Below are 7,806 nucleotides of genomic sequence, written 5' to 3' on the forward strand. Positions count from 1 at the left end.
ACCGCAGAGGTGATGGGGCGAGGTGCCTCCGGGCCTCGGCGGGTTTGAAAAGTGGGGGCTTGGAAAAGAGGCTTCCAGGAACCCACAGACACAACACACTCCCCGCCCAACAGACTTCACTGTAAGACTGAGTAGCATCTTGTTTGTTGGTTTTCAGGATCATGAAAGACTGAAATGTTGTCATATGTCAATGATTATTATTTTAGCAAGTGTTACCAGCAAGAGCTTGACTTGACTGTCACCTTTTCCATGCCGCAGTGACGGAGAGATATTTACATCTCAACTGCTTCTCTTCCACCTGGTTATAGGTGTAATACACTTGGGATAGAACTTTTAAGAACATATAGCTGAGACAATATCTAAATTAAAGGGGTCAGAATTTCAGCAGTCTCTGTTTCCTTTTGTTTCAGTACAAGCTATGAATAAGAATCAACCTCTTAAATTAATTTTTTGTTGTTGGTCTTAGTTCTCTTTTTCCCACTTTGATTGAACAGCAATGGCAAATAGTTGTAAATAAAACATTTGAGTAGGTACATATTTTTCACCCCACCATCTTCTCTCTCAATATTACAAAACACCATGTTAGTGTTTCCTTTCCTGTCCTGTTGCACAGTGATGTGGTAACAGCAATAGGTAAAGAAATCAACTTTACTCCTCCTGAACAACTAGCAAAATTTTCAAAGGGGCAAAGTGATTGTCGTTTTTACAGGACAACGCACTATGGATAATATAAAGGGTCATTCATGTATAAAGATGGGAAAAGATGGCATCAGACCTTGGGGTTCCCTCTTACAACAAAAGCACCATAGATACATTAAATGGCCAACAACTCCTGAAGACATTTCAGCATTTCTAGCTAAGAATGGTTGATCTGACCGATTGAGATGGTGAGCTGCAGGCACTGGCTGTTGGGTTCACAAACTATTTTGGTCATAAGTATCTTTTCTTGTCTTCCAGAGCCACCTTGCTGTGCAGATGGAGAAGGGCATTGGGACAATTTGTCACTAAGTTGTCCCCTTCCCCAAAGTAGGAGAGAGGTATTCTCCATTCAGAAATCTGGATTTTCATGTAAAAATTCTGGAATTTATTTTGGTTGAAGATAATTTTTGAGTTGTATTATAATATGAATAGTATAAAGTGGTAGTTATTATGAACTACTTAAGCAGAATGTGGAGTTCAGCTCTGCCTTCTGGGCTCTGGCCTTTGACCCTTGTTGGATGCACTTACAGTGTCCTTTTATATAGTTCAAGGAGGAAACACCTGCAGTTAATGTGAAACTTGGGCTTTCAGCTAAAAAAAGATATATAGTCACTCTAACTGCATGAGAACTAAGCACTGTTGAAAATGAGCTGAATAAACTGAAAGCAAGAGAAATACCCTGAAAGAAGGTGCACATTTTCCTCATTTAAGTAAGCTACAAAGTGGCCTGGCTGGGAGCTGGGGGAATTGCCGTGAGGTATTGTGCAGAGCTAGCAGTACAAGACTGCTTTAATTTTCAGATGTACTACTAGTTAAAAGTCAGAGCTGCAGGAGGTGAATGCTGCCAGATGAAAATGCTGATTCCTGCAAGGTAGTCAGCATACAATTAGAGATCTGGGGATTAATTCCCAACCCCACATCTCGGCAGCTGCTTGGGGCACATGAGGCACTGCAGAGCTCATGCACAGTCAGTGTTGCCAGTCCAGAAGCAGCAGCCTCCCTCCTCTTCCTGCCTCTGGTTAAAAATACCCTTTGGATTTTTCATCTGCCTTTTGTTTAGACTTTTGCAGGAAGAAGCCATTTTGTACTAGAACTTGTGGGGTTTTAAAACCAAACACCAAATATAGTAGCAAAATTGCAGTCAAATTCTACATGCTGGCAGCACTTCATGTAGCTTGTGTATCCTGTCATATGATCTAACTTGGTGAAAAAATAAACAAGCTGAAGCACATAGAAACTGAAAGTTTGCCTGAACATTGCTGCAACAAAGATTTTGTTGCTTAATGCCACACTGAATCTGTGCTGAAAGTTTTTACCCATGTTTATGTGTACTTTTTTCTCTGGTTATCTTTGGATGAAAGCTCTAACAGATCCACCTAGCTTCAGAGCAAAGTAGCATATAGGCCCTTTTGGTGAAAAAAAAAAAAAAACCAAAAAAAAAGACAAAATTAATGACAATCATAAGGTTTGATAAAATGAATAATTTTTCAATTGAAGGTGTTTCTACTGTGAAAGAAAGGCCAAGTCACAGTTAACATATGGGCGAAATTCTGCTGAACACTTGCAAACTATGGATAGAGATTTCTGAGCTGATTCCTGAGGCTCACTCTATAGCTGATGGAGAGAACTGGGAGCTCCTCTTGCCTGGAATAGATGTTAGCTGTACACCAAACAAATCATGCTTTAAAAGTTCCTGCATTTTTCAGTTACCTGCAAAGGGAGATTAAGCTGAGTCCTCTGTTTTCTAGACTACCCTGGTTAGGTATTTTTATATGTATGTAAAATATAAAAAATACATAGGTATTTTTATATGAATGTATGTATATATGTATGTATGTATGTATAGCTGCATCTGAGGTACATAGCTCTCTATACCTGAGAGAAATGTATCCAGCATTTCCCCTCAGTTTAGAAGAATTACAAGCATTTCAGTCAATATAGCCTCTCATTCTTAACAGTAAGGTCCTTGATGAACTGACTTTAAAGCTCCAAGGGAGCTCAGCCAGTAGGAATGGGAATCACAAAGTGAGCATGCAGAGTTGGGGAGATGCACAGTAAGAAGCATCCAGCAGGAGCCCACAAAGAGGGAGTTACCTCTAAAACTTCTTCTTTCTCTGGGGGGCAGAACACCTGTGTGACACAGGGGTTCAGTTTTTGCACAAAGCTTGGATGCATCAGTGTATGTTCTTACAAATCTCAGGGAATTATGCTAGGTTATGTGACACTGAACTACTATTTATTTCTCTGTTCAGGTCATATAATGGTATGAGATGAGTGTATAAATATGTTAGGTGATTATCTAAAGTCAGTTCAGAGTGGGGTTTGTATGTTTTGTGGGCTGTCTCATAAATTCAGGTACTAATTATTAATTCTAGACAAAGTTTGAGATCACAGAAGCTTATGATAATACAATAGTTCTTTGTACAGAGCGATCACGCCCTGCTGTTATGAATTCACAAAATGCAGAAGGGTTTGCCTCATTTATAATGCTAGCCTTTCAGTACAGACAGTTGGCTGCAGAATTAAATTTTTAATGGAATTAAGGAATCTAATATTCACGTGCCTATATTGTCAGTATGATTTCTCTTGCAAGAGAAATCATCATGGTATTCATTGTGACTAATACAGTCTCAGCTTTTAAAATCCTCTGTGTTAATTCAGACCTTGTAAATCTGGATTCAACAAGTGCACCTCCTCCTCATCAATAAAAACAAGCGTGGCATTGTGTAACCAGTGCCCTGTAGCAATTGCACAGATGGATGGTGCCTCTCAGGAAAGCAATTACTGTCTGTTCTTCAAGCTTAGTTCTAAGGCAACCATCTCACAAAATGGGGGGCTTTGCCAGCTGACTTTTAATTAGCATTATTTCAGAAATGAAGAAGGATAGTAGGGAAAAAAGTTACCAGATTGCTTTAATTGATGAAGCAAGCAAGTGCCCAATCTGGACCATTGATGCAGAGTTAGTGTGAACTAACAAGATGTTTCACAATGTGAAGTCAAAATAAAGGTACATATGTTTCACCTTTTCTTTACTCCCTGAAGAATGAGCAGAATCATGCCAACCAGTTGACTCACAGTCTTCTGGCATCATTGCTGTAATAGTTCAGATGATTTCCTGGTTCAGAAGACATGTGCAAAGCCACAAGTCAAAGCTGAATCTGTGTCCAAGTGACAGCTGTTCACGACTCTGAACCTCCCTGATTTAGTTACTCTGTCCTTAGCAGCTACTGATAACGGCAGAAATTTTCTGTAGTGCTTATTCCTCACCATGCAAATTGCAGAGCACACTATTTAGCTGGAGGCAGTTGCAAACTACCAAAATTTAAAAATATTTTGCTCCAGTGCCATTATTTCAGGAGAAAAGGCTGGGCATAGCCTTTGACCCATGCAGCCAGTTTTTCATGATCTCTTTAGGGCTTCAGGCCCCAGATTTTCTTGTCACTTTTTCTGTATGTGAGTTCCTCTGCATGTCCCTTCATTTTAACTTACTCCCATAAGCTTTCTTCTGGGAAGGGAGCACCTGTCCTCACAATTAAACATCAGGCAGAGGAAAAGCACTCACGGTTATGTCTGTTGGACTGCTATCAAGTAAGTCCTTCCACCCCATCCATTCCAAAACTGTTACTCACCACTTTAATGTGCATTTGCATGTTCCTGCTTGCATACAGCTGCTTACATACAGCTCTGACTGACTCAGCAATAGAAATAAAGGATTGGTGAGCTGGCTGTTTATTTAAAGTTCCTCAAAAAGCATTTACCAAATGGTGTTAGCTTACTGTGTCATTAACCAAGATATATTGAGTTACCAGCTGTCTTCACCGGCCCTTTGTAGATATCTGGGACACACAGGAGTTTCTCAAATGGTTAGTGGAAATCTGGGGCTCGGTTCAGTTGCACAGAGAAGCATCTGATGCTGTCTGAGGTATCCTAAGGTATGCCAGATATCCATACAGAACAGAAAGGTATGGGATACTGTTGCCATTCTGAACAAAGCAGCAGCAGGTGAAGTGCATAGAGTGCCTTCAATGACATAAGGAAGCCATGTGGACACTTGGACTAAAGCCCTAATCACAACAGTTGGGAGAGCCCAGAGAGTGGCTCTGCTGACCAAATATGCCTACCCTCTGGCAAATTGCATTGCTCTCTGGGCTCCAGCTGACTGTACTGACCTGATCTCCACTGCCTGATCCCAGGTCACTCTCCTCTGCATGGTCACTCTCAGCTGCTTGGGCTCCACAGCCCAGCCCTGGTCGGGCTCAATCCCAGAACTTTGGTTTGGCACTCTTAGAGAAAACTGCACGGCAGAGCCACATAAGGCTAGAGAGACCAAGAGATGGAGGTTGGGCTATTGACATATGGTCCAGAGAAAAGGCAGCAGTGTTAAAAAGCTGTAAAATGCTGGAAGGAAAAGGCAGAGAGTCAAAAGATGGCAGTGTGGTGACACTTGAGCCAGAGAATACTCATCTGTTGTCTTGCAAGGGGACGTGAGCATGTTAATGCTTAGTCTAATAGCTTGCTAATCACAGCTACCTATATTAACCAATAAATTATTACTGTACTCTGGTAAATTGTATCTGCTTGCAGGCTTTTTTTTTTCATCGCTGAAAGGTGTCTAGCAAGGTGACCAATGAGGATACAGACTCACAGGAGATGCAGGCTGCAGAGGCTACTGTTACTCTGAAATTACAAAAGCTAAAACAATTGTGCAGTCTGGTGTTGTCATAACTATTCAAATTACAGATTTATAGCTTTTAATTAGGACTATTAATGGTAGCAATATAAAAAGGGAAGAAGGAAAGAACTTCTTCCATGCTAAGGAACTTTTATGAATGCATTTAGTTCATGGGAGCTGGAAGATTTCATGGGAGAGGGTGTACTGAGTAAAGCAGAAAGGCATTTATAATCTGTCAAGAGAATACTAAATTTAAAGCCAATAATCAAGTTTCTGCATAACAGACTTCATGAAGAATACAAAACTTGAATGACAACTGCTTCTTTATAGACAGAAAATGTGGAATTGAAATATGAAATTACTGAAGGAACAGAGCTGGAAACACTGCTGAGCAAGGGGAACAGGAATGGAGGTAGTGAATTAATTTGAGTGCCTCTGCTGCAAAACTTGCATTCAGCACTTAGGGTATGAGACCAAGACAGCATGATGGCATACTGACAGTCCAAAGAAGTTGAATCAGCTTCAAAGGAGTATTGAAAGAGAAGCAATTTGTGGATCAGACCATTTGGCTCACCAGAAGACAATTCAGTCATTGAAAAGGGCATTGCAGAGAAACAGAGCATGGTTCCACTTCTCAGCACAGGTTTTGGAGACAGAGATGGTCCCAGGACCTTTAGATCTGGCACCACTGTTTTCCCAGAAGGCACATCCTTCTGCATACTACCTTGCAAAAGGAGTTGAAACAGGTTACATTTCCCACAGCCCAGAGGGCTCTCATTATCAAAGTAGCCCTAAACCCAGAGGTGGATGTGCTTAAGCAAAGGGAGAATTCAATCCACAGCTGACTTAACCTCAGAACAAGTTGGAGTTGAATGATGGCCCTGGATAGTGGGGCTTTTAGAAACCCCAGAAGTGTTGCTGAAAGGTTTTATTTCTGGGGCATCCATCACTCCATCCCATTGTGCAGTTTTATCAGCAGCATTAAGAGGAGCTCCAGCTGCAGAAGAGAGCTTGCAGCACTAGTTGTGAAGGAGTCTGAAAGCACTACTGGCTCCCAAACTGTTGGATGATTGTTCTTTCTGGATAACAGAAAGCTGAGGAAGGACTAGGGCAGTATTTACCTAGAAGCATGCACTAGGTTTGAGACTTGGTTTGTGTGGGAAGGAGTAAGGAGGCAGGCCAGTTTTTTGAGGACCAAGAATTAGCAGTGATGCATGGATTGAACTGGGTGAGGGGGCACCTACCTGAAACACCTAAATGCAAACACAGGTTCATCTAGGTCAGAAACTTGCAGTGCTGATGGGAAAGTGAGTCAAGACTATAGCATTCCCTGATGCTAGCATGCTCAAGGAATTGAAACATCATGACTTACACATTTTCCCTCACAAGGAGAGGTTTCTCTTGGATGTAGTCAGGCTCTTTGCTCTCCCTGTGCTGCTCTCCTGCTTTAGAATTATTTTTGATTTCCAGTGTGAATGCATTCATATGGTTTATAGTTATATTTGTACTGACACTACACTTCAGTTTAGCACAGTTCAGAATGGCTTTTAGTTTGCACTGAATGGAGATAAAAACACAAGGGGTAAATCCTGCTGAAATAGGAAAGGCAGCTTTGATACTGTCCTGTTCTTTTACTTGGACCTTTGAGGACCATGTGGTGTAACTGACCTCATCCACACTACCTCCCTGGGGCTGACACTGTTGTGATAAGCCCATTATCTTTCCTTGGTCTATATTTTCATGGAACCACAGAATCAATTCAGTTGGAAAAGACCTCTGGGATCATCAAGTCCAACTTTTGACTAAACACCATCAGGTCAATTAGACCATGGCACTAAGTGCTATGTCCAGTCTTTCCTTAAATACCTCCAGGGATGCCGATTCCAATGTTTAATCACTCCATTACCTCCCTGGGCAGCCAATTTCAATGTTTAATCACCCTTTTTGTGAAGAAATTCCTCCAAATATCCAACCTGAACATTTTGTGTAAGGCAGCTTGAATAATTTTCTGGCCTACATGCTGTACCTTTGGCCACTCTGTACTTTCTTTCTTGCCTCTCATGTTTGCACTCATCCATGTGTCTAATCCCAGTTTCTCAATTTAGGCTAGTGCATGTTAGTTGTTGGCTTGTTCTTATTTTTGGTTTGGTTCTTTTTAAAGAAAGGACATCAATGGGTTTTTTTCTCTTTTACTTCTGCTATTCAGCAATCCTGAAATAAATAATCCCTCTTACTTGTAGCAGGTCCAGGTATTCAGGGGAATATTCAGTAGAGTATCTTCTCTGACTAGTCTCATGAAAATCTTTTACCTTATCAAAATATGTTCGTTTAGTCCAAGAGACATTGTGATAAACTGCTGCACTAGGGGGTTTTGTCCTGGTTATATTTATATATTTTTTAAATTTTAAAATACGTTCTGGACATGATTAAGAAAT

The sequence above is a fragment of the Molothrus ater genome, chromosome 3, assembly GCF_012460135.2.
Source record: "Molothrus ater isolate BHLD 08-10-18 breed brown headed cowbird chromosome 3, BPBGC_Mater_1.1, whole genome shotgun sequence".
NCBI classification, from domain to species: Eukaryota; Metazoa; Chordata; class Aves; order Passeriformes; family Icteridae; genus Molothrus; species Molothrus ater.